The following is a 5,275-nucleotide window of genomic DNA, read 5'->3' on the forward strand; positions in this document are numbered from 1 at the left end:
TCAGAGTCTAGTAGGGTATAGTTTAGTGTCAGGGATTCAGTATTTTGAATGGAAAATTGGAAAATGAATCCAATGTGTATGCAAATATGTCCTACACAAAAGTATTCCCACTCTCATCCAGAACAATTCTTTGACTTTACCTTCGCCCCATGTAGGACACAATCAGAAGAGAAGAGTTAGAAAATGTGTGAATACATATCTGGAATGAAAAATGCTCAGGAGTTCACAACCTTGGAGGTGGTAGAGGAGTTTCCAAAAGTAAGTGACTGGGAAAACACTCCACAAACATGGAACTCTGTTGGCCTAAAGACTTCTTGAGAAACTTCCTCTGAGGTTGGACACTTAAAATATATATTGTTGTCCGGATATTGAGCTTCATTTCTAGTGAGACCATCAAACTGGGTCTGCATCTATGTGACCTGGAGGACATCGTTTCTTATTTTCCATTGAACATGAGGCAGCAGTGGTGATTTCTCTCTTTGTAGGTAAACTGTTGCCACTGGGGGATAAGTGTCTCCCCGAGTGGACTCTGAAGCCATTTGGTCATCCTCCACTTTTCGTGGAGTTTCTTGCTGCTGCACTGGAAGTTTCGTATTTGCTTCACAAAATCCAAGGAGTTCAAGTGGGATATATTGCTGGAGGGAGTTCTGTCACGTGTGTTGGGTCAGGGACTGCAGAAGAATGTTCCAACCAGGGTTCTATCCCATATAGCTTGCCCCCTTGACCATAGCAACCTGATTCTTAAAATTGCCCTGAAATCTCTCCATATAACAACATGCCTTTACATATAAGGGTCTGCTGGCTGCACAATGTCAGCCACAAGGCATTTGGAAGTCAATGGCAGATCCACATGGCCCCACCAAAGATGTTTTATCAGACACCTGCACACCACAGCTCTAGGCCCACTACTCAGCAGGCTCCAACTTACTGGCATCTCGGTATACACCATTTTCATGAAATCCAGTCAATTATGGCACTGTCTGGTACACTCCTGATCAGAAACAGGACATCCAAAGGTTCTCCAGTGCCACCTGGTCATGGGAATTTCAAAAATTCAATGGTGTTTATCTAGCCATTTTTGAAGAATGAAGTTGGAGTCCCTGTGGGTTTCAATTCAATCAGGAACCATTTAATGGTGAGGAAGCTTATTTCAATGAAAGCTCTGAAGAACTCTCACAGGCAAGGCTTCCCAAGGAGTGGCCAAAAGGTCACATGAAGCCAGGCACATTGAGATCTACAATGTGAGGTCCATGTGTTTTGACTCTCAACTATGGCTGCCAAGTCTTTCAGAAAAAAATCATGTGATATCCTGGCTGAGATTCCTAGGGCTCCGTGAAATGTCACCCTGGGCCTAGATCTCAGTTTCCAAGGGCGATTCTCATGCGTGGCCTCCTAAAATCCCAACACAATTCATGGCAATACTTCTTTGAGGTCAGTTCCATAACTCAGTCTCTAAGGGGAATCACACCTGAGTTCCATCCCAGGTGGACCCAGTCATCTCTTTCAAAAGTCACACAAATTACCGCAATTAAAACCAAAACACTCCCATATGGCCCTCATCTTCTTCCATATAGACACACATCATAACCACTGGCTGGTGGTTTCCCTGAGGAGAGCAGCCCAAGCAAGTGTCCAAAATAAGCTCCCTTGCCCCTCATTAGCCTAAAGTCGGGGTGGCCTTGACACCCTTCCTGTGAATCAGGAGTGATAAAATAGGCCTGCCATTAATACTGCTCTGCTTCTCCAATTTGAGGCATACTGACTGTAAGGTATAGATTATTTATGTGATTTGGAGTCAGGACAAACCCCAAGCTTCTCTGCAGTGGTTTCAATAATTCATTTGACCCAAAGAATCCCTATTCTCACTTGATGGAGTTCAGGAACCTTACAAAGGAAGGCGAGAGTTCATCCACAGTGACTGATCTTTTGGCCATTTATGTTTTGGATGCACACATGACATCTTTTTTGGATCCATCAGGTACTGAGAATGTAAGCCACAGCCTCACACAGGGCCAATAGTCTGATGCAGACACACACCTTTCCAAAGCAATTTAGCAAAGAGCCACAGGTGATGCCCATTCATTTTCCATTTGAAAACTGATTTCTTCAGGCTTCACACAGTGGTTGCCTGAGGCAAGACCATACTGACATTCAGGGCAACAGAACAATAAGTAAGCAAAAGGTCCAAAGCAGGGTTACTCCACTGAGACTTTCCTGGTGACACTGATATCTGAGTTTTCTGAAATGCTCGCCATTCCTTTCAGCTATCCAGTACATGGCCATATCACAGAGCTTGGAGGTGGTTCATATCTTGGACACATAAACATGCACATATTTAGAGATTGACAAGAATTCAGGAAGAAAACAGGAACTTCAGAAGATCGTAGGTGTTGCCCATCCTTAAGGCAACCCCCAGTTCATTCATAAATTGCGCAGGTTGAATGCTGGGAAGCTTTTTAGTAGACAGGACACATCTATTGATTCATTCTCTTTTCTTTCTTTTTTTTAACAATCTGGGGGCAATATTTATTAATTAAAACTATGTCTAATAGTTTACAAAGATGCTAATTAACAACAAAAGTATAATTGACCTTAAAATCCTCAGTGAGACTGAGGCTTCACATTGTCTTCAGAATTCTGAAGTGTGCTCCAGGCAGGGCACAGGTAGGTGTGCAGGGAAGCACCTGCGACCATGCAGGATTCCAAGGCCAAGAGGCTCCACAAAGTAACCTTCTGGGCTCCCCTGGAAGTCCCACTCTCTATCCCCCACTGTACCTGTAATCTTGCCCCCCAAATTCCATCTTCAAAGTAAGTGCTTGGTTTATCGTCGAGAGAATCTGTTCTTGAAAGCTTTAATTGTCTTGGCCATCATTGGTGCGATTTTCTTCACAGCTGGTTTCCTAGGATCATAGGAGATGGTACTACTGACGACTGGCGCCAAGTGGGCACTGCTGGTGCTGGGGCCATCATAGGCTGGCTGCTCAGAGCTGGGGTTCAAGCTGTTGCTGCTGGCAGGAATGTGGCTGCTTCCTGTGCTATATGGGGCTGGCTTAATCTTGAATTTCTCAGGGACAGCTGCTCCTCCTGTTCCAAACTTCTCTTGCCTCCAGCGGACATCTCTAGGTGGCTTGGCCACAGAGTTGACAAAGGTCATCTTTGCTCGCCCGCCCTTGGGCTTATTGGCATTTGCACATTGGATGTTCTTTGTTAGCACTCGCAGCTGCTGCTCTCGGGCATTCTGAAGCCGCAGGTACATCTCCCGCCAGGACTCATACTCTTCTGGTCTTTCTTCTTTAAAGTCTCGGTGACAATGAACTTTCCATAATTGATCTGTGTCTTCAATTAATACGTGATTGTATTCCTCTATGTGATATAGCTGATCAGGTGTACACCTCTCAAAAACAGGTTCAAGAATAGAAAACGGTACTCTTCCCACTTCAAAGATGGAATCGATGTTGTTTTTAAGTACAAGGATGCACTGCTAGTACAAGGTCATCATTTTGGGGAGATAGGCACACTTGGAACCGGAATACACCTGCATCTTGGAATTCATTCTGTGTCCAGTGAATCCAGCTTCTTCTTCTTCCTGGGGTGAATAGAATGCTTTTCTTTTTGGCTGGAAGGAGGGCATCACTTCAAGGGAAGAAAGTGGAAGGTAATTGCTCTGGATGGTGGGTAAGGGGAGGTCTGGCAATACTGGCAGTGCATCAGTAGGGACCTTTCTCAGCCTGGTTGAGTCGGCTCCAGCCAGCTGCAGCTTCTCTGACCTGCTCTCATTCCCCTTGGGTGATTTCTGAACTGAGTTTAAGTTTTTACTAGTGCTTTTGGAATCACTATTTTAAAGTCCTTTGTCTCCAAGTGCCGTGGCTGGAGTTTTCACAATCTTCTTCTTTTTCTTCTGGGGCTGGTCATAGCTGAGGTATGATTCAAATGACATGGTGGGCTGCTTAAATTCATCCTCCACATCTGCCTCCTCTGCCTTAGGGAGTGAGCCCAGTTACTTTAAATCCAAATTAGAAGTCTTTACTTTCCCTTCTTCAGCCTTTATATTGTTAGAAACCTTCTCTTTTGTTCTAAGCAACAGGTCCCCAGCCCCTCTTCCTATGTCTGTGCTGTCCACGCGTTGCTTGCTTATGTCTGATTTGGTTTTTGCAGCATCCTTGTGCTTTGGCTTTTTAAGGTGCTTGTCTGAAGCAACCTCTGAGGGTAAAAACTTTCTTTTGAGGCTGCTGCCTTCTCTTTCTTTCTCTTTCTTGGCAGCACTAGAAGGTGGTCTCTCCTTGGCACTATCCCCTTGGAGTGGCCTTCGGGTCTCCTCTTTTGAGAGGGACTTGTGTGGCTTCTCTCTGCCCAAAGCAGAGGACTTATCATCACCCTTTGCATCAATAGGGCGTTTTTTTCTTGTGGCAAGATCTGTGTTCCTTGTTTTGGTTCAAGATCCCCTTTCCCTGGGGTTCTCCCAGGTGATGTTCTTGACTAACTCCCAGTCTGACCTGAAAGGCATTACTGTGGCCTTTTCCAGGTTTCTGGTGTGAAACAATGGACTCATGGGCCTTCTCTGGTGACCTGTAATGGTCTGTGTACATCTGATGAGGACTCGCACAGAATGGAGGGGACTGGACATGGCCGTAGTCAGATGATTCGGGGTCTGATGAGTATGTAGGTGACACCCTGTGACACCTCTTCCTCTCATCTCTCCTCTCATGACTGAGAGACACTTTGTGAGGTTGTTCACATTCTGAGAGATTTCTGTGTTTCTTCTGTCTGTGCTCGGGACTATAGGATCAGCTGCCTGACGCCTTGCTGTTTTCTTGGTAGTACCCTTCCATCTCCTCCTCCCTCTGAACCGCATCCCGAGGGTGCTTTTGGGAATTGCTTTTCGAAAAGTCCTGTTCATCAGCCTCATTGTTTCACAAGGATATCTACTGTAATAGGCAAGGTGCAGAGTTTCTTCAAATAATTCAATAGCATCTTGGGGTCCGGGTTTGTAGCCAGGCGTGCCTGCAGCTTCTCCACAACTTGGAGCGCCGACTCCGCCACCATCACTTTCACTGGCGTGGCCTCCTCATTATCTTTTCTAATGTCAACAACCACGGACACCGTGGGATACACAGAGATAGAAACACTCTCCTTTTCAAATGACTTACTAGAAACAGTCCACTCCAAAACAAACAAACTGCCTTTCCTACCTATTCTCAGAACATGGGACAAAACCACAAACTCTCACCCACACCAACAAAGGCACCTCCTTCACCCAATTAGGTCTGTGACTATC

The 5,275-nt window shown here is 45.4% G+C and overlaps 1 pseudogene; it reads right to left on the minus strand.

Annotated features, from left to right (window-relative positions):
* Window positions 1-2,821: 2,821 nt before the first annotated feature.
* Window positions 2,822-5,043, minus strand: LOC143642375 (elongin-A pseudogene; annotated as a pseudogene).
* Between the last annotated feature and the right edge of the window lie 232 nt (window positions 5,044-5,275).

Source organism: Callospermophilus lateralis, chromosome 12 (genome assembly GCF_048772815.1).
Source record: "Callospermophilus lateralis isolate mCalLat2 chromosome 12, mCalLat2.hap1, whole genome shotgun sequence".
NCBI lineage: Eukaryota > Metazoa > Chordata > Mammalia > Rodentia > Sciuridae > Callospermophilus > Callospermophilus lateralis.